Below are 22,680 nucleotides of genomic sequence, written 5' to 3' on the forward strand. Positions count from 1 at the left end.
CTCCATCCCCTTCCTGTTTACCTCCCCTATATATGTCACTCCCTTTGGTTCCTTCCCTAGGCGTTATTGATTCTGTTCCTGTGTTTCATGTCTGGACGCTACTCGTGTTTCTTGTTTGGTCCATGTCGTATTTATTATTAAAATCACTCCCTGTACTTGCTTCCCAATTCCCAGCGTACACGTTACGAAAACAATCACACGTGAAACTTCAAATTAGATTTTTACATGTGATTGTTTTTCACATGTGAACTTGCAATTCCAAATGTGAAAGTGAGATTTTCACATGTGGAGTTTTCTTATGTGAATCTGCAAATTATTATTTTTTCAATTGATTGATTTTCACATGTGAAATTGAGATTTTTACGTGGAGTTTTTCACATGTGAAACTGCATATCCAATTCTCACTTGAAAGTTTTTAACATGTGAAACGTGAGGTGAAAACATGTTATTCTCCTCACATGTGAAAAGGTGGCGTTAACATGTGAACTCAAAATGTAATATATGTGAAATTTAAGCTGCAAATTTGACATGTTTTTTTTTTGTAAGGGGAGGCCTAGTACATATACAATATTTCCCATAATTGGATGATGATATATGCTGATGATGATGAATTAAATTTATATCACTTTTACAGCTGCCTTAGGGGAGAAGGATACATGACCATTCCAGGCCCCCTGTCAAATGCCTCCTAGGATAAGAGTAGCCCTCTCCCCTATTACTAAGGCCAGCTGAAAGGATCTGTCTTCATTTGTTGCACTTTATGAAGTGCTTGCTTTCTCCAGAGTCTTCAAGCAGGCTCCTCTCTCTCTGCCTATTAGCTCAGTGATGGAATGACACAGGTAGCGATACTGTATCACTTTATTCCCAATGCTACTGTCCTCCCCACCCCATACACTCTTAGAAAATAATTTGCTATCTAGAACCTAAAAGGGTTTTTCGGCTGTCCCCATAGGAGAAACCTTTGAATTATCATTTTTGGTTCCAGGTAGAACCCTTTACATAGAGGGTCTTACATGGAACCCAAAATAGTTCTAACTGGAGCCAAAAAGTGTTCTCCTATGTGGACAGCCGAAGAACCCTTTTGGAATCCTTTTTTTCTAAGATTGTACACACAGAATAATAATGGCGCCGGAGGAAATGGCTGCCGTTTTACGGGCTCCTAACCAATTGTGCTATTGTGTGTGTTTTTTCGCGTTATTTGTAACTTATTTTGTACATAATGTTTCTGCCACCGTTTCTTATGACCAAAAAGAGCTTCTGGATATCAGGACAGCGATTACTCACCTCGTACTGGACGAAGATTTTTTCTTTAACGAGTCGGGCGCAAGGGATTTACTTCAGACACCCGACAAGGCCCAAATCCCTGTCATTCGCAGGAGAAAGAGACGGAGATATCGGGGACGTAGGTCGGGGAGCCTTGTAAGGATCCGGCGGCGAATGGGTAATCTGCCTCTACCATCAGTCCTATTAGCCAACGTACAATCATTGAATAACAACATTTACAAGCTACGATCACGAATATCCTACCAACGGGACATTAAAAACGGGAATATCTAATGTTTCACAGAGTCGTGGCTGAACGACAACATGGATAACATACAGCTGGCGGGGTTTACGCTGCATCGGTAAGATAGAACAGCTGCCTCCGGTAGACAAGGGGTTGCGGTCTGTGTATATTTGTAAACAACAGCTGGTGCATGAAATCTAATATTAAGGAAGTCTCGAGGTATTGCTCACCTGAGGTAGAGTATCTCATGATAAGCTGTAGACCATACTATTTATCAAGAGAGTTTTCATCTATATTTTTCGTAGCTGTCTATTTACCACCACAAACCGATGCTGGCACTAAGAGCGCACTCAATGAGCTGTATAAGGCCATAAGCAAACAGGAAAACGCTCATCCAGAGGTGGCGCTCCTAGTGGCCGGGGACTTTAATGCAGGGAAATTTAAATCCGTTTTACCTCATTTCTACCAGCATGTTAAATGTGCAACTAGAGGAAAGAAAACTCTAGACCACCTTTACTCCACAAACAGAGATGCGTACAAAGCTCTCCCTCGCCCTCCATTTGGCAAATCTGACCATAATTCTATCGTCCTGATTAAGCAAAAACTAAAGCAGGAGGCACCAGTGAATTTGGTGGTCAGATGACGCAGATGCTAAGCTACAGGACTGTTTTGCTAGCACAGACTGGAATATGTTCCGGGATTCTTCCGATGGCATTGAGGAGTACACCACATCAGTCACTGGCTTCATCAAAAAGTGCATCGATGACGTCGTCCCCACAGTGACCGTAACCAGAAGTGACCGTCCCCACAGTGACCGTACCCAAACCAGAAGCCATGGATTACAGGCAACATCCGCACTGAGCTAAAGGGTAGAGCTGCCACTTTCAAGGAGAGGGCCACTAACCCGGACGCTTATAAGAAATCCCACTATGCCCTCCGACGAACCATCAAACTGGCCAAGCGTTAATACCGGACTAAGATTGAATCGTACTACACCGGCTCCAACGCTCGTCGGATGTGGCATGCAAACTATTACAGACTACAAAGGGAAGCAGAGCCACGAGCTGCCCAGTGACACGAGCCTACCAGACAAGCTAAATTACTTCTATGCTCGCTTCGAGGCAAGCAACACTGAAGCATGCATGAGAGCATTAGCTGTTCCAGACGACTGTGTGATCACGCTCTCCGTAGCCGATGTGAGTAAGACCTTTAAACAGGTCAACATTCACAAGGCCGCAGGGCCAGGCGGATTACCAGGACGTGTACTCCGAGCATGCGCTGACCAAATGGCAAGTGCCTTCACTGACATTTTCAACCTGTCCCTGACTGAGTCTGTAATACCAACATGTTTCAAGCAGACCACCATAGTCCCTGTGCCCAAGGACACGAAGGTAACCTGCCTAAATGACTACAGACCCGTAGCACTCGTGTCTGTAGCCATGAAGTGCTTTGAAAGGCTGGTCATGGGTCACATCAAAACCATTATCCCAGAAACCCTAGACCCACTCCAATTTGCATACCGCCCCAATAGATCCACAGATGATGCAATCTCTATTGCACTCCACACTGCCCTTTCCCACCTGGACAAAAGGAACACCTACGTGAGAATGCTGTTCATTGACTACAGCTCAGCGTTCAACACCAGTGAGAATGCTGTTCATTGACTACAGCTCAGCGTTCAACACCATAGTGCCCTCAAAGCACATCACTAAGCTAAGGACCCTGGGACTCAACACCTCCCTCTGTAACTGGATCCTGGACTTCCTGACGGGGTGCGTGCTCAGTCCTCTCCTGTACTCCCTGTTCACCCATGACTACATGGCCAGGCACGACTCCAACACCATCATTAAGTTTTCCGACGACACAACAGTGGTAGGCCTGTTCACCGACAACGATGAGACAGCCTATAGGGAGGAGGTCAGAGACCTGGCCGTGTGGTGCCAGGATAACAACCTCTCCCTCAACGTGATCAAGACAAAGGAGATGATTGTGGACTTACAGGAAAAAGAAGAGGACCGAGCACGCCCCTATTCTCATCGACGGGGCTGTAGTGGAGTAGGTTGAGAGCTTCAAGTTCCTTGGTGTCCACATCACCAACAAACTATCATGGTCCAAACACACCAAGACAGTCGTGAAGAGTGCACGACAAAGCCTATTCCCCCTCATGAGACTGAAAAGATTTGGCATGGGTCCTCATATCCTCAAAAAGTTATACAGCTGCACCATCGAGAGCATCCTGACTAGTTGGCAACAGCTCGGCCTCCAACCGCAAGGCACTACAGAGGGTAGTGCATACGGCCCAGTACATTACTGGGGCCAAGCTTCCTGCCGTCCAGGACCACTATACCAGGCGGTATCAGAGGAAGGCCCTAAAAATTGTCAAAGACTCTAGACACCCTAGTCATAGACTGTTCTCTATGCTACCGCACAGCAATCGGTACCGGAGCGCCAAGTCTAGGTGCAAAAGGCTTCTTAACAGCTTCTACCCCCAAGCCATAAGACTCCTGAACAGCTAATCAAATGGCTACCCGGAATATTTGTATTGCCCCCCCACTCATTCAAGGGTTTTTCTTTATTTGTGCTCTTTTCTACATTGTAGAATAATAGTGAAGACATCAAAACTATGAAATAACACATATGGAATCATGTAGTAACCAAAAAAGTGTTAAACAAATCATAATATATTTTATATTTGAGATTCTTCAAATAGCCACCCTTTGCCTTGATGACAGCTTTGCACACTCTTGGCATTCTCTCAACCAGCTTCACCTGGAATGCTTTTCCAACAGTCTTGAAGGAGTTCCCACATACAGTGGCTTGCGAAAGTATTCACCCCCCTTGGCATTTTTCCTATTTTGTTGCCTTACAACCTGGAATTAAGAATTTTGATTTTTGGGGGGTTTGTATCATTTGATTTACACAGCATGCCTACCACTTTGAAGATGCAAAATATTTTTTTTGTGAAACAAACAAGAAATAAGACCAAAAAAAATTTACTTGAGCGTGCATAACTATTCCCCCCTCCAAAGTCAATAATTTTTAGAGCCACCTTTTGCAGCAATTACAGCTGCAAGTCTCTTGGGGTATGTCTCTATCAGCTTGGCACATCTAGCCACTGGGATTTTTGCCCATTCTTCAAGGCAAAACTGCTCCAGCTCCTTTAAGTTGGATGAGTTCCGCTGGTGTACAGCAATCTTTTAAGTCATACCACAGATTCTCAATTGGATTGAGGTCTGGGCTTTGACTAGGCCATTCCAAGACATTTTAAATGTTTCCCCTTAAACCACTCGAGTGTTGCTTTAGCAGTATGCTTAGGGTCATTGTCCTGCTGGAAGGTGAACCTCCGTCCCAGTCTCAAATCTCTGGAAGACTGAAACAGGTTTCCCTCAAGAATTTCCCTGTATTTAGCGCCATCCATCATTCCTTCAATTCTGACCGGTTTCCCAGTCCCTGCCGATGAAAAACATCCCTGAGAGTGTACGGCTTAAAGTGGCAGGTTTGTTGTGGTGCCATATTCTTTCCATTTTTTAATAATTTAATGGTGCTCCGTGGGATGTTCAACGTTTCGGATATTTTTTTTATAAACTAACCCTGATCGGTACTTCTCCACAACTTTGTCCCTGACCAGTTTCGAGAGCTCCTTGGTCTTCATGGTGCCGCTTGCTTGGTGGTGCCCCTTGCTTAGTGGTGTTGCAGACTCTGGGGCCTTTCAGAACAGCTGTATATTTACTGAGATCATGTGACAGATCATGTGACACTTAGATTGCACACAGGTGGACTTTAACTAATTATGTGACTTCTGAAGGTACAGTGAGCGGAAAAAAGTATTTGAGCCCCTGCTGATTTTGTACGTTTGCCCACTGACAAAGACATGATCAGTCTATAATTTTATTGGTAGGTTTATTTGAACAGTGAGAGACAGAATAACAAACAAATAATCCTAAAAAACGCATGTCAAAAATGTTATAAATTGATTTGCATTTTAATGAGGGAAATAAGTATTTGACCCCTCTACAAAACATGACTTAGTACTTGGTGGCAAAACCCTTGTTGGCAATCACAGAGGTCAGACGTTTCTTGTAGTTGGCCACCAGGTTTGCACACATCTCAGGAGGGATTTTGTCCCACTCCTCTTTGCAGATCTTCTCCAAGTCATTAAGGTTTCGAGGCTGACGTTTGGCAACTCAAACCTTCAGCTCCCTCCACTGATTTTCTATGGGATTAAGGTCTGGAGACTGGCTAGGCCACTCCAGGACCTTAATGTGCTTCTTCTTGAGCCACTCCTTTGTTGCCTTGGCCGTGTGTTTTGGGTCATTGTCATGCTGGAATACCCATCCACGACCCATTTTCAATGCCCTGGCTGAGGGAAGGAGGTTCTCACCCAAGATTTGACGGTACATTGCCCCGTCCATCGTCCCTTTGATGCGGTGAAGTTGACCTGTCCCCTTAGCAGAAAAACACCCGCAAAGCATAATGTTTCCACCTCCATGTTTGACGGTGGGGATGGTGTTCTTGGGGTCATAGGCAGCATTCCTCCTCCTCCAAACACGGCGAGTTGAGTTGATGCCAAAGAGCTCGATTTTGGTGTCATCTGACCACAACACTTTCACCCAGTTCTCCTCTGAATCATTCAGATGTTCATGGGCAAACTTCAGAAGGCCCTGCATATGTGCTTTCTTGAGCAGGGGGACCTTGCGGGCGCTGCAGGATTTCAGTCCTTCACGGCGTAGTGTGTTACCAATTGTTTTCTGGGTGACTATGGTCCCAGCTGCCTTGAGATCATTGACAAGATCCTCCCGTGTAGTTCTGGGCTGATTCCTCACCGTTCTCATGATCATTGCAACTCCACGAGATGAGATCTTGCGTGGAGCCCCAGGCCGAGGGAGATTGACAGTTCTTTTGTGTTTCTTCCATTTGCGAATAATCGCACCAACTGTTGTCACCTTCTCACCAAGCTGCTTGGCGATGGTCTTGTAGCCCATTCCAGCCTTGTGTAGGTCTACAATCTTGTCCCTGACATCCTTGGAGAGCTCTTTGGTCTTGGCCATGGTGGAGAGTTTGGAATCTGATTGATTGATTGCTTCTGTGGACAGGTGTCTTATATACAGGTAACACGCTGAGATTTGGAGCACTCCCTTTAAGAGTGTGCTCCTAATTCCAGCTCGTTACCTGTATAAAAGACACCTGGGAGCCAGAAATCTTTCTGATTGAGAGGGGGTCAAATACTTATTTCCCTCATTAAAATGCAAATCAATTTATAACATTTCTGACATGCGTTTTTCTGGATTCTTTTGTTGTTATTCTGTCTCTCACTGTTCAAATAAACCTACCATTAAAATTATAGACTGATAATTTCTTTGTCAGTGGGCAAACGTACAAAATCAGCAGGGGATCAAATACTTTTTTTCCTCAATGTAATTGGTTGCACCAGATCTTATTTAGGGGCTTCATAGCAAAGGGGTTGAATACATATGCACGCACCACTTTTCCGTTATTTATTTTGTATAATTTTTTGAAGCAAGTTATTTTTTTCATTTCACTTCACCAATCGGGACTATTTTGTGTATGTCCATTACATGAAATCCAAATAAAAATCAATTTAAATTACAGGTTGTAATGCAACAAAATAGGAAAAACGGAGGATGAATACTTTTGCAAGGCACTGTATGCTGAGCACTTGTTGGCTGCTTTAACTTCACTCTGCCGTCCGACTCATCCCAAACCATGTCAATTAGGGTTGAAGTCGGGGGATTGTGGAGGCCAGCTCATCTGATGCAGCACTCCATCACTCTCCTTCTTGGTAAAATAGCCCTTACACAGGCTGGAGGTGTGTTGGGTCAATGTCCTGTTGAAAAACAAATGATAGTCCCACTAAGCCCAAACCAGATGGGATGGCGTATCGCTGCAGAATGCTGTGGTAGCCATGCTGGTTAAGTGTGCCTTGAATTCTAAATAAATCACAGACTGTGTCACCAGCAAAGCACCCCCACACCATAACACCTCCTCCTGCATGCTTTACAGTGGGAACTACACATGCGGAGATCATCCGTTCATACACACCGCGTCTCACAAAGACACGGCGGTTGGAACCAAATATCTCCAATTTGTACTCCAGACCAAAGGACAGATTTTCACCAGTGTAATGTCCATTGCTCGTGTTTCTTGGCCCAAGCAGGTCTCTTCGTATTATTGGTGTCCTTTAGTAGTGATTTCTTTGCAGCAACCATGAAGGTCTGATTCACACAGTCCCCTCTGAACAGTTGATGTTGAGAAGTGTCTGTGACTTGAACTCTGTGAAGCATTTATTTGGGATGCAATTTCTGAGGCTGGTAACTCTAATGAACTTATCGTCTGCAGCAGAGGTAACTCTGGGTCTTCCATTCCTGTGGCGGTCCTCATGAGAGCCAGTTTCATCACAGCGCTTGATGGTTTTTGCGACTGCACTTGAAGAAACGTTCAAAGTTCTTGAAATGTTCCGTATTGACTGACCTTCATGTCTTAAAGTAATGATGGACTGTCGTTTCTCTTTGCTTATTTGAGCTGTTCTTGCCATAATATGGACTTGGTCTTTTACCGAATAGGGCTATCTTCTGTATACCACCCCTACCTTGTCACAACACAACTGATTGGCTCAAACGCATTAAGAAGGAAAGAAATTCCACAAATTAACTTTAAACAAGGCACACCTGTTAATTGAAATGCATTCCAGGTGACTACCTCATGAAGCTGGTTGAGAGAATGCCAAGAGTGTGCAAAGCTGTCATCAAGGCAAAGGGTGGCTATTTGAAGAATCTCAAATATAAAATATATTTTGATTTGTTTAACACTTTTTTTGTTAGTACATGATTCCATATATGTTATTTCATGGTTTTGATGTCTTCACTATCATTCTACAATGTAAAGAAACAGTAAAAAACAAAGAAAAGCCCTTCAATGAGTAGGTGTGTACAAACTTTTGACCGGTAGTGTACATATTACCTCGATTAACCTGTGCCCCCGCACATTGACTCTGTACCGGTACCCCCTGTATATAGCCTCGCTACTGTTATTTTACTGCTGCTCTTTAATTCATATGTTTTTTACTTATCTATTTTTTACTTAACACTTATCTTTCTTAAAACTGCATTGTTGGTTAAGGGCTTGTAAGCATTTCACTGTAAGGTCTACACCTGTTGTATTTGGCGCATGTGACAAATACGATTTGATTTGATTTTACATATCTACAGACACAGAACTTACACATAACACACACACACACACACACACATAGAGACTTCCTTCATCACCTTTGCAGTTCTGCTTGCCATTGCATTTCCCTAGAAACACCACAGCAGTTAAGTATCCAGAGATTTCAGATGTACAAGAGCTTTTCATGTTATCACTGAAAACTAGCTGCAAAAACTTAAGTTGGATGGTTATACCTCATTATGAATGCCTTAACACCATTTTGTAGTCAAACTGGTGTCCAACAGGATTGATCATAAATTGGAAAAGATCTCTAGTGTAAGGCCTAGGTTAAAGACTAAATTGCGTGGTAGCACTGTATATCTTAGAATGATTTGTCTATTGTGTATTGGGGGTTTGATTTGCAAACAATGCAGGAACATAATAGCTGTGAAATAAGATCCACCACAGATTGCATCTAACATAATGCCCTGATAACATGTTATGTTTCAGAGACCGGATAAAGTGGTTTCCAGCACTAACCATGTCCAGAACCCTATCGATTCTTGGTGTAACAGTGGTTGTGATTGTCTGCTGACCTCTTTATCTCACATTGTTAGCCAGGCTAAGAAAACCACACAGTATTGGTGACTGATCAAGCTTGAGAGATTGTTTTGTCTTCCTCCCACGTTTTTGTTTTGTTTCTTGCCACACACACACTGTTTCTCACTCCCTCTCACTTTGTGTTTTTCCCTTTGAAATAATTGGATGGCTAAGGAGCTCATAGATTGTACAGTCATATTCATCCCATAAAGAGGTTCCCGACTGTGCTGCTAATTTTGAACGAGATACTGAGCAGGTCAATATTGTTGTTTATTGGATCGCTTTTAGCCTATCATTAGGCAAATCTTCAGACAGTCCTTAAATGTACAGCTACATACAAAATGCAATCAAAGTCATGGACAATAGGCTTAAACCAAACAAGCAATATCACATTGTAGGATTTGGGGTGGTGCTGCTGGCACTAAAGAGGACAGTTAACATTTGGAATCTGTGACGATGTCAAGCATTAGCATTTCACATTCCTGCTGCTATAATGAGGGGCTGCTACAGAACTAGCTCAATCTGTGGAGCTGTCTTGGCTTTGCTGCAGATGGAAGGCTTTGCAGTAGCCTGGATTCCTTGTGTGATTAATGATACAAAAACCTGTTAAAGAGGCACTCTGTTATTGTTAGAGACAAAATGCCTCTGCTACTTGGTTCAGAGCTGTGTTTTGGCCCGAGAGAGTCAGAGAGAGTCAAAGTGTTTTAGCTTGCATTCTTGGCATGTGTGAGATGTTTGTTAAGTGCTATTACATTGCCAGTAATTGATTTCGGAGTCTGTTCTTTGATAGTCACAATGTCCTTTGGAGAGTCGTGCGTAATAGACAAATTTATGTCACCCTACATGTCCAAAAGTATATTACCTCAAGAGAGAACTTCCTTTTTCGCCACAGTCTGTCCAGCTTTGATGGTTTATAACAAAGAGTGGATTGTCATCAACTCAATCCATTCTTGATCTTACAAGGTTAGCTAAATAGTACTTCTCTAAAATATTTTAGATCGAACGTAAGAGAGAGGCACTAGCTCCATTCACATTAAAGTGTTTGGGCACTACTAACTTGTCACATGTCTCATTATGACATTATTTTAGTACCCCCAAAACAACAGTGACATTGTTTAGGGGACTGTGGACTACGAGACAAATTGCCGCAACGGTGGAAGCGATCAAGATAATCCTATAATTTGATTGGCCTTAACGTTATTTGTTTGAAATAGAACACTGTACATGATTGGTAGTGGCTGTGGTTTGCTTTTACGGTGGGCTATAGCTAGGCTGCTTAAGCTTCAATGCTTTTAAACCCCTCCGCATGCATCTGCCTTCAGGAGTGCTGACACTGCTCAAAGGTAAAAGCTGGCTTCAGTGGTGCATTCTGCAGAGATAGCTTGTTGTGATAGTTGATAGGACCCTCTGAAATTCTGATGTCTGTAATGAGGATGCCCTGCTTTGAGTGAAACCGTGTGATTGTGCAACTAATGTCATCATGTTTATCCGTATGCGGTTGTCTGTTGCAAAGACAGGCGACACTAATCTGTTGCAAGATGAGAATCCTGGAGGCTGCTTATTCATAAATAGTAAGCTTAGGCACAAGTTTTCAAGTTCCATTTTCTGTCTTTTGAGAGGACAGGATTAGTGAACTATTATACTTTTTGCCACCAAATATCCCCCATATCCAACAGTGTGCAGGGGAACACATGGCTGCAGACAGTGACACAGGAGTAGGGCTACAGATGAGACGACAGGCCAGGATACATTGGGATAAATGAGCTGTCAGCTCCACAGGTTCCGTTGGAGGTCATGGGTAAAAAGGTGGCCAGCTGCCCTGCAGCACTCCCCTATTGTGACTGGTAATAGGTTTCACTTGACTGCGGGAAAAGGCTTTCACTGGCAGTCCCGGTGTCATCACCCTAAAGGTTTGTTCTGAGGGGGTGGCTGTGTTTACAGAATGCCATGTTTTGGGATTGGCCAAGGCTGTTAGAGGAGAGGAAAGTTACGGCTTCTTTCTCTTCACCCGTCTATTGTTTATCAGGGCTCGTAAATCCTTGGTGCTCTCGTGTTATCATGCTCAGCAGTGTCTGCTGCTGGTGGCTCGTCCTGTCAGAAAGACAGTTCTGTCTGTCTGTCTTTGTGTCTGCCTCCTGCCTGCCTTCTTGCCCATCCGTCCGTCCATCTGTCAATCTCTAACCAGACAGTTAATGTGTCTGTCTTTGTCTGCTGAGCCTTTAGACCAGACTGTGAACCCCAGCATACAAGCAGACAGGAGGATCAGTATTTTATAGAAGAAGAGCAATAAGTTGTTATTTTTATTTTGAGTCATTTGGTACACATTAGAGATTGTCACACCAAATGACAGGTGTATATGCGCTTTCACACAGGATGGAAAGGGATGGAAATGCACAGAAAAAAATAGGTTTGCTCTTTTATTTAAAGCTACCAGCGATACTCTTTAATATTTAAAAAGACTGAAAAGTGTGCCATACTTTCTTCCTGTGCTGATCTGAGCGTCTGAGAATGATTTTAGACTTCACAGCAAGATCTCGCAACTGTCACTCCTGATGCAACATGATATGACTGCATAGTCCCGTATCTCAAACCCTTGTGAGATACACTACATGGCCAAAAGTATGTGGAAACCCCTTCAAATTAGTGGATTCGGCTATTTCAGCCACAACCGTTGCTGACAGGTGTATAAAATCGAGCACACAGCCAACTGTAAAGTTTGGTGGAGGAATAAAGGTCTGGGGCTGTTTTTCATGGTTCAGGCTCCTTACTTCCAGTGAATGGAAATCTTATCGCTACATCATATAATTACATTTTAGATGATTCTGTGCTTCCATCTTTGTGGCAACAGTTTGGGGAAGGCCCTTTCCTGTTTCAGCATTACAATGCCCCCGTGCACAAAGCAAGGTCCATACAGAAATGGTTTGTCGAGATCGGTGTGAAAGAACATGCCTGGCCTGCACAGAGCCCTGACCTCAACCCCATTGAACACCTTTGGGATGAATTGGAACGCTGACTGTGAGCCAGCCCTAATCGCTCAACATCAGTGCTCGACTTCACTAATGCTCTTGTGGCTGAATGGAAGCAAGTCCCCGCAGCAATGTTCCAACATCTAGTGGAAAGCCTTCCCAGAAGAGTGGAGGCTGTTATAGCAGCAAAGGGGGGACCAACTCCATATTAATGCCCATGATTTTGGAATGAGATGTTCGACGAGCAGGTGTCCACATACTTTTGGTCATGTAGTGTATCTCTCTCAATATCACTAATATATGGATAGAATCCATAGATCTTTAGAACTTCATTTTAATTTCAAATTATATCAGTTTCAATGGAACTTCAAGTCACAAAGGCACTTGGGGCAAGGCTTAACCTTTTGGTAAACTTTTGTAGGACCTCTCGGGCTGATCTCTGCCTGATTACAATGCATTACATAATTGGAACATCACTCAGTTCCTTAATACTACTCAGATCTTCCTACAGTTTCATCTTGGATGTCATGGATGAGAATATTTCTGGTTATGTAATAGACCATAGTTCGATAAGCATGTTTGATCTAACAGCTTGTGTGGTCCGTAGGGATTTATCAATACCATTTTGCCAAATACAGAAGATTTCATAACACATTTTACTTCTGGTTAGAGGAACAAGGTTTTATATTTCCTTGAATTATTAAAGCCACCCATGTTCATTGCACAATAGGTTTACATTATTCATGCTGAAGGTTTGTTATCATTTGTTTATTCGGGTATATTTGGTACATGTTTGGACGTGAGTGTGTGTGTGTGTGTGTGTGTGTGTGTGTGTGTGTTTGAAAACTATCACTTTCCCATAGTGTGTACCCTATACTACAGAAGCAGCATTGGTCAGGGTCTGTCTGGCTATTGTTGTTCAAATCAAATCAAATGTATTTGTCACATGCTTCATAAACAACAGGTGTAGACTTATGGTGAAATGCTTAATTACGGGTCATTTTCCACCAGTTAAAGATGATAACAATAATAACAGTGACACGAGGAATAAATACACAGTGAATAACAATACAGTGTAAAAATAACATGGCTATATACAGGGAGTACCAGTACCTAGTCGAAGTGCAGGGGTACGATGTAATTGAGGTAGCTATGTACATATAGGTAGGGGTAAAGTGACTAGGCAACAGGATAGATAATAGACAGTAGCAGCAGCGTATGTGGTGAGTGTGTGTGTGGCGTCAGTATGCATGTGTCCGCGTGTTATGTGTGTGTGGGTGTATGTAGGGTGTGTGTTTGGGTGTCAGTGTAAGTACAGTATGTATGAGTGTGTGGGTAGAGTCCAGTATGTGTGCATAGAGTCAGTGCAAGAGAGTTTGTGCACAAAAAGGTAGTCTGGGTAGCCATTTCATTAGCTATTTAGCAGTCTTGTTTAGAAGTCTTATGGCTTGGGGGTAGAAGCTGTTCAGGGTCCTGTTGGTGCTAGACTTGGTCCACTGGTACCGCTTGCCATGCGGTAGCAGAGAGAACAGTCTATGGCTTAGGTGGCTGGAGTCTTTGACCATTGTATGGACCTTCCTCTGACACCGCCTGGTATAGAGGTCCTGGATGGCAGGGAGCTCGGCCCCAGTGATATACTGGGCCGTACTCACCACCCTCTGTAGTGCCTTGCGGTTGGGTGCCTTGTAGTTGTCTTACCAAGCACTGTTGCACCAAGTCAAGATGCTCTCAATGGTGCAGCTGTAGAACTTTTTGAGGATCTGAGGGCCCATGCTAAATCTTTTCAGCCTCCTGAGGGGGAAGAGGCACTGTCGGGTGTGTGTGGACTAGGGTTGCAAAATTCCGGAAACTTTCTATAAATTATCTGGTTTTCCAGAAATCCTTGTTGTAGAATCCCGGATTTCCTGCTTATTTCCTCCTGATTTCGAGAGCATCCAACCGGGATTTCAGGAAAACCAGAGAATTTATAGAAAGTTCCAGGAATTTTGCAACCCTAGTGTGGACCATGTTAATTCCTTACTGATGTGGACACCAAGGGTCTTGAAGCTCTCAACCCGCACCACTACAGCTCCATCGATGTGGAAGGGGGCGTGCTTGCCCCTCTGTGTCCTGTAGTCCACGATCAGCTCCTTTGTCTTGCTGGCGTTGAGGGAGAGGTTGTTGTCCTGGCACCACACTGTTCCTCTCCTATCTGCCAACTCCCTCCTGAACTCTATTCCACATGTCACGCTTCCCTTCTGCCCCAGTGCCCTCTGGGCCTAGAAATCAACCCTCAAACTACTGTACCCACCACAACACTCACTCCTACCCTTTACACTGTGTGTGTGAGGCAGAGTGAGAGGGCCAGCTGGTGTGAGCGTGCTAATAGGTTGGTGGTGCATCCGGTGGGTGTGGTCTGAGGCAGCGTTGCCTGCAGGGGGAAGCTGGCCAGTGTAGCAGCAGCATGTAGTAGTAGGGCAGGTCCATGGATCTACTGCATACTGAGGGGGGGGGGAGGGAGGGAGGGAGGGAGGGAGAGAGGGAGGGAAGGAGGGAAGGAAGGAAGGAAGGAGAGAAGACAGGCTAAGAAGTCATGTGGGAGGTGTAAATTCACTGTGGATGAGCGTGCTAAGAGGAGAAGAGGTGAGTGTGTGATAGAGGAGGGAAGAGAAGAGAGGCAGGGAGGAGTGGAGATTTGGCTGTGTGTGTGACTGCAGCTTCTGCTTCTGCTGCTGCTACTGTGCTGTGTGTGCACCGTCGATCAAGATAAGGCTTTATTAGGAAAACAGAGATCTCTGACAGAGGATGAAGGTGTATCTAATGTTTGGGTGTGATTATGTTGACAAATTGAAGATATAATTATATTATATAAGTCAGAGCATGGTAAAGTAAAACTGCCTGCTCCCATGGGTGTGTGTATGAGGGGTGTATACCTGAGATGTGTGTGTGTGTGTGTGTGTGCGTGAGCGATAGAATGTGTGAGTGAGTGTGTACATATTCAAGGAGTATGCATGGGAGTATCTATGTTTGTGTATACTGAGAATATGAGGGCATGTTAATGCATGCACTTTCAAGTAGTTTTTCTGTCCCACATACAGTGAGCTCCATAATTCATTGGACGGTGACCATTTTTTTGTTATTTTGGATCTGTACTCTAGCACTTTCAGTTTGAAAGGCTACAATGACAATGAGGGTGAAGTGCAGACTGTCAGCTTTAATTTGAGGGTATTTTCATACATATCGGATGAACCGTTTAGAAATTATAGAAGCTTTTGTACATGGTCTCCCCCCATTTTCGGGCATCAAAAAACATTGGACAGTTTAACATAATGTAGAATAAAGTAATCATTGTTAATATTTGGTCGCATATCCTTTGCATGCAATGACTGCTTGAAGTCTGCGATGCATCGACATCACCAGACGCTGGGTATCTTCCCTGGTGATGCTCTGCCAGGCCTGTACTGCAGCCATCTTCAGTTCCTGCATGTTTCGGGGACTTATTGCCTTCAGTCTCCTCTTCAGCATGTAAAATACATGTTCAATTGGATTCAGATCCGGTGATTGACTCAGCCAGTCAAGGATTTTCCACTTTTTGGCCATCAAAAACCCCTTCGTTGCTCTAGCAGTATGTTTAGGGTCATTGTCTTGTTGCATGATGAAGTGCCGTCCAATGAGTTTGGAGGCATCTGTTTTTTTCTGAGCAGATAAAATATTTCTGTAGACTTCAGAATTCATTGTTCTACTTCTGTCTGCAGTCACATCATCGATGAAGACAAGTGAGCCTGTTCCACTGGCAGCCATACAGGCCCAAGCCATAACACCCCCTCTACCATGTTTCACGGATGAGGGGGTATGCTTTGGATCATGGGCATTTCTTTTTTTTCTCCACACTTTCCTCTTTCCATCACTCTGGTACATGTTCATCTTTGTCTCGTCTGTCCACAATACTTTTTTCCAGAACTCTTGGGGCTCTTTTAGGTGCTTTTTAGCAAACTGTAATCTCGCCTTTCTGTTCTTCAGGCTTATCAGTGGTTTGCATCTTGTAGTGTACCCTCTGTAGTCCTGCTGGTGTAGTCTTCTACGTATGGTAGACTTTGACACATCTACACCTGCATCCAGGAGAGTGTTTTTGATCTGTTGGGCTGTTGTCAGGGGGGTTTTCTTCACCATAGAGAGTATTCTCCGGTCATCCACTACAGTGGTCTTCCTCGGTCTACCGGGTCTTTTGACATAATTGAGTTCACCGGTTGTTTTTTTCTTGTTAATGATGAGCCAAACTGTTGACTTGGGCATGGCCAGGGTTTTTGCAATGTTCCTGATTGATTGATTTTCATTTCTGAGCCTTATGACGGCCAGCTTCATTTGCATCGACACTGCTGTCTTCCTCATGTTGTCACACCCCAACAACAACCTCCAAAGGCAATAGCAAAGTCTAGAATCAATACTATTCATCAACAGCTCTCCTGCATTCACTAACGACACAAATGAATACACCTGCGTAACGACACACATCTGTGAAGCCAATTTAACAAATACTTGTAGTACCTTAAAATGGAGGGACCATGTACAAAAGGTGCTGTCATTTCTAAACGGTTCATCGAATATGTATGAAAATACCCTCAAATTAAAGCTGACAGTCTGCACTTCACCCTCATTGTCATTGTATCCTTTCAAACTCAAAGTGCTAGAGGACAGAACCAAAATAACAAAACAATTGTCACTGTCCAATGAATTATGGAGCTCACTGTATATGGCTTTTACAGCAAAACTGGTGTGTGCGTGTGCGTGTTTGCGTACATGCATGTGTTATTGTCAATAGTATACAGGTCAGTATAGGCATATACATGTATATAGGCATCTGAAATATTTTGCTTTGGCTCTCAGTAGGGAAATAGTGACCAGACGCTCACAGTTTCCTTACCTTTATCAGAGCCAGTAGCTTTATTGGTCAATTGCACACAAGGTCCAACCGATATTTGACCTCCGCTGTTAACCCAACCCATCCGAAAGACACACATACATATACAGGTAGTGGGGCCAACCAGATCCCATACTGGAAAACAGTGCTAATTGAAAGCAACATAAACCCTTGTATTAGTTCTTATTGAGTCTTAGAAAATGCTATTGTTTAGGACCTATTCACTGAGATGTTTTTTCTCCTGTGTTTGTCACATCTCAGAGAGTCTCCAAGTACTGAGTAGTTTTTCTCATGGTACAAAGAAAGGAATTGAGCACATTTGATCATAGTTGTGATGAAGATTCAAATATGCGTTTTCACTCCTGTCTCCATATACAGCCACTAATACAATTAATTTGACCCTCCTGGTAATAGCGCTGATGCTCCATGAATCAATAAATGGATGGACACACAATCCTCCTTTTAAACTGAACAGGGTAGTGCTGGCACAGAAAGAGCTTAAGTTAAAAGAGATGTTTCCTAGAAAGAAAATAGGTGTATTTGTGCTGTGGTCTTGGTCATGTTTTTGTCATTCTTCATTATGTCTTTAAGAAGTCACAAAAGCAGGGAAGATTTGATCTTTAACTGCTACAAGGTCATGTACAACTTCATAACATTCCGCTAGTGAGTGCTGATGGAAAACATGTATTTTCTCTCTCTCTCTCTCTCTCTCTCTCTCTCTCTCTCTCTCTCTCTCTCTCTCTCTCTCTCTCTCTCTCTCTCTCTCTCTCTCTCTCTCTCTCTCTCTCTCTCTCTCTCTCTCTCTCTCTCTCTCTCTCTCTCTCTCTCTCTCTCTCTCTCTCTCTCTCTCTCTCTCTCTCTCTCTGTGTCTGTGTCTGTGTCTGTGTGTGTATGTATGTGTGTGTGTCTGTGTGCATGTCAGACAGACAGACACACACAGACACACTCTCTCCCTGCGGGCATTACAATTTTTTTAATGTTACCCGTAATGTTCCCCTAATGTTTGAGTGTCCAGTTTGTTGTTAGTTAGGGGAACATTCTATGTTAGCAAAAACCTTCTGAGAACCTTTTTATCATGTTTTGGTGTTAAAGTTAGGAGATCATTCCCTTAATGTCAAGCAGAACTTATCTAGAACGTGTTTACAATTTTCTCAGAATATAAAACAGGAAGGTTCTAGATGCGCTTTATGGGATGTTGCAAGAACATTAATGTGTCCAGTAACCTACGTTGTTACCTTGACAAAGACCAAAGCCGGCGGGAGTACCGTTGAGGACAGTAATGTCTCTCTATCGCAGGTGAATGATATTTTAAACAAACAAAAATAGTTCTACAAGCAGTTGTTAAAACAACAAGAAAATAGCTTCAAGTGTCATTGTTATCATGGATTCACATACAGAACTGATGTCCAAATACTGGTGGAGTCAACTAATAAAATAATGGACGACCTGACCAGAGAGGTCGAGGACCTGAAGAACAGTTTGCAGTTCTCCCAGGGTCAGCTCGGTGAGTTTAAACAGGAGAATGGCAAGATGACAGCAATCTGTAAGTCATTGAGAGAGGACATCAGTTCTGTATGTGAATCCATGATAACAATGACGGAGAAATCAGATTATCTCCAGGGACAATCAAGGTGGAACAACATGGTTGTGGACGGAATTGAAGAATCTCCACATGAGACCAGGACGGAGTCTGAGGACAAATTGAGGGAAATGATCTCTGAGAAACTGAAGATGGACCACAGGAAGATTGAGGTGGAGCACACCCACAGGACTGGAAAACCCACCACCGGTGACAGGTCCAGGCCGATAGTGGTCAAGTTCCTGAGGTTCAAGGACAAGGTAGCTGTTCTGGAAAGAGCCAATAACTTGAGAGGAACGTATATCTTCCTCAACAAGGACTATCCTGAAGCTGTACTCCAGAAGAGGAAATAACTTATCCCAGCCATGAAAACTGCCAGAGCACGTGGGGACATTGCTTACATCCGCTATGACAGGCTCATTGTCCACCCTCCCTCCCAAAAGCCTGGAAGGGATGAGAGAGCTAAGCTCACAGCACAAACACACACTTACACACACCAACTGATTAATGGACTGCTGAATGTATATTTTTATCTCTTGCTTTGTTTGCTCTTTTCCATATTATGTCTATCTCTGATTGGCTACCCAGGAAAGGGCTGAAAATAGTCTGTATCAATATATGTAGCCTTAGAAATAAGGTTAATGAAATCAATAACTTGCTAACATCAGATAACATTCATATATTAGCAATTTCTGAACTCACTTAGATAATTCATTTGATGATACAGCAGTAGCAATACAAGGATATAACATAAATTATATAGAAGAGATGCTTATGGGGGAGGTGTTGCTGTTTATATTCAGAGCCATATCCCTGTAATGCTTAGAGAAGATCTTATGTACAGTGCATTTGGAAAGTATTCAGACTCTGACTTTTTCCAAAATGTTGTTAGGTTACAGCCTTATTCTAAAATGTATTAAATGAAAAACAATCATCATCAATCTACACACAATACTCCATAATGACAAAGTGAAAACAGGTTTTTAGAAAATGTTGCATAAGTATTCAGACCCTTTGCTATGAGACTCGAAATTGAGCTCAGGTGCATCCTGTTTCCGTTGATCATTTACATTTACATTTACGTAATTTAGCAGACGCTCTTATCCAGAGCGACTTACAGTTAGTGCATACATTATTTTATATTTTTCATACTGGCCCCCTGTGGGAATCGAACCCACAACCCTGGCGTTGCAAACACCATGCTCTACCAACTGAGCTACATCCTTGAGATGTTTCTACAACTTGATTGGAGTCCACCTGTGGTAAATTCAATTGATTGGACATGATTTGGAAAGGCACACACCTGTCTATATAAGGCCCCACAGTTGACAGTGCATGTCAGAGCAAAATCCAAGCCATGAGGTCGAAGGAATTGTCCGTAGAGCTCCGAGACAGGATTGTGTCGAGGCACAGATCTGGGAAGGGTACCAAAACATTTCTGCAGCATTGAAGGTCCCCAAGAACACAGTGGCCTCCATCATTCTTAAATGGAAGAAGTTTAGAACCACCAAGACTCTTACTAGAGCTGGCCGCCCGGCCAAACTGAGCAATCGGGGGAGAAGGGCCTTGGTCAGGGATGTGACCAAGAACCCGATGGTCACTCTGACAGAGCTCCAGAATTCCTCTGTGGAGATGGGAGACCCTTCCAGAAGGACAACCATCTCTGCAGCACTCCACCAATCAGGCCTTTATGGTAGAGTGGCCAGATGGAAGCCACTCCTCAGTAAAAGGCACATGACAGGCCGTTTGGAGTTTGCCAAAAGGCACCTAAAGGACTCTCAGACCATGAGAAACAAGATTCTCTGGTTGATGAAACCAAGATTGATCTCTTTGGCCTGAATGTCAAGCGTCACGTCTGGAGGAAACCTGGCACCATCCCTACGGTGAAGCATGGTGGTGGCAGCATCATGCTGTGGGGATGTTTTTCAGCGGCATGGACTGGGAGACTAGTCAGGATCGAAGGAAAGATGAACGGAGCAAAGTACAGAGAGATTCTTGATGAAAACCTGCTCCAGAGCGTTCAGGACCTCAGACTGGGGTGAAGGTTCACCTTCCAACAGGACAACAACCCTAAGCACACAGCCAAGACATTGCAAGAGTGGCTTCGGAACAAGTCTCTGAATGTCCTTGAGTGGCCCAGCCAGAGCCCGGACTTGAACCCGATCGAACATCTCTGGAGAGACCTGAAAATAGCTGTGCAACGATGCTCCTCATCCAACCTGACAGAGCCTGAGAGGATCTGCAGAGAGGAATGGGAGAAACTCCCCAAATACAGGTGTGCCAAGCTTGTAGTGTCATACCCAAGAAGACTCAAGGCTGTAATCGCTACCAAAGGTGCTTCAGCAAAGTACTGAGTAAAGGGTCTGAATACTTATGTAAATGTGAAATTTCAACTTGAGTTCCATAGTGTTTTACTAACTGAAGTGAGTCACATAAATACAACACAAGTCACTTTGGTTTAGCTGACTTTATTGACTTCATTTCAAGTTATTACCAAGGTAACAGGCAATGAGAAATAAGTCATCAGCTTCACATGAAACCAAACAGTGGCAAGCACCTTTGCATCAAAGTGAATAATTCCTAATCATTTAGATTTGGAAACACTACAGATCGTATTACATACTCTGTAAAAACCTTGATTACTTTTTGATTGAACAGATGTATTGTCTTCAATAAACTAAAAGGGCCAGTAACATGTCTGAATTCACTTAGAACAATGTCATTGTTGCCTTTGGGTGCATGATCAAAGCATTCTTGGCAATGTACTTTGTGACAATATCAACAAAATATTGAAAGAGCAAAACATTTGGAACAATGTTAGTTCAACTAAAGAGACAGGTTTGATTGACTTCTGAAATGGCATGTAGTCCATTGACACCAACTAAAACAGTTTAAGTTTAGCTTGACATTTGTCTCAGAAATAATGTTAATTAGTCTTGCACAATAATTATAAAATACATTTGTGAAACGGCATTGTGCACTGACACCTAATTTAAAACTTTTCAGTTGCCTTGAAATATGTGTCTTGAAAGTAAAGTCATTTATATTAACTCAAGACAAGCCTTGCACTCTAATCCCATTACAAAATAATATGTCATATTTTCTCTCTATTCCAAAAATACAATATACAGTTGTAAACAAAATGGAACTCAGTCAGTCCGGTTTGGTGCATGAATGTTCGACGTAGTGCTGTAAAAGGAGGTCCACCATTGCTTGGTACCAAGATGACGTAGCAGTGCGGTCGTGCATTCTGTTGTGTCCTTGTGTAAATAGCCTGTTTTTTTTGTTTATTTTTATTTTTTTCGTATAGATTTCTCTATCTCACTTTCCATCCTTTAACTAAATATACTTTCCTGCAACCCGCCTCACCCAATGTGGAACGGATTCTATTATTTCTTTATTTTTATCAAGAACCTACGGCTGAAACTAGCCAGCTAACTAGCTATTAGCCACCGTTAGCGGTCTTCACCACTGTCCGTGGCCTGCACTACCTACCAGCCAGCTCTACCCTGGACAATTATCGGCCAGTCTGAACAGCGTGCTATCGGCCCAAAGCATATCGGATTTTCTGCCGGAATCACTGAATCACTGGACCTTAACACCGGACCATCGCAACTAGCTAGCTGCAACCGAATGACTGTTGTTGGCTAATCACCACTGTCCTGATGTACCAGTTAGCCTTGAGCTAACCCCGAGCCAGGCCCATTTCCCGGCTATCTACCTCTCGGTCAACCAGACGGGACCGCCTAGTGTCGACACGGAGCCCCACCAATCCATCACGACTGGTCTGCGGACATAATCGTCTGATGTGGTTTCAACAGGCTTCCTGTTGCGACGACCACGAAGATCCATCTGCTAGCCCCGGCCCGCTAGCACGCGCAATCAACAGCCATGCCTCCTGCTCGCCTGTGCTGTAGCAGCCTACGAACTGCTCCCGGACTTACTTATTGCTGTTCACTGGACC

At 43.5% G+C, this 22,680-nt stretch overlaps 1 protein-coding gene across 1 annotated transcript in view; it reads left to right on the forward strand.

Moving 5' to 3' along the window:
• The window catches only part of LOC121546988, a 47,755-nt gene that overhangs the window by 417 nt on the left and 24,658 nt on the right, over positions 1-22,680 (forward strand). The gene's annotated exons all lie outside the window — the stretch shown is intronic.

Source organism: Coregonus clupeaformis, chromosome 31 (assembly GCF_020615455.1).
Source record: "Coregonus clupeaformis isolate EN_2021a chromosome 31, ASM2061545v1, whole genome shotgun sequence".
Classification (NCBI taxonomy): Eukaryota; Metazoa; Chordata; class Actinopteri; order Salmoniformes; family Salmonidae; genus Coregonus; species Coregonus clupeaformis.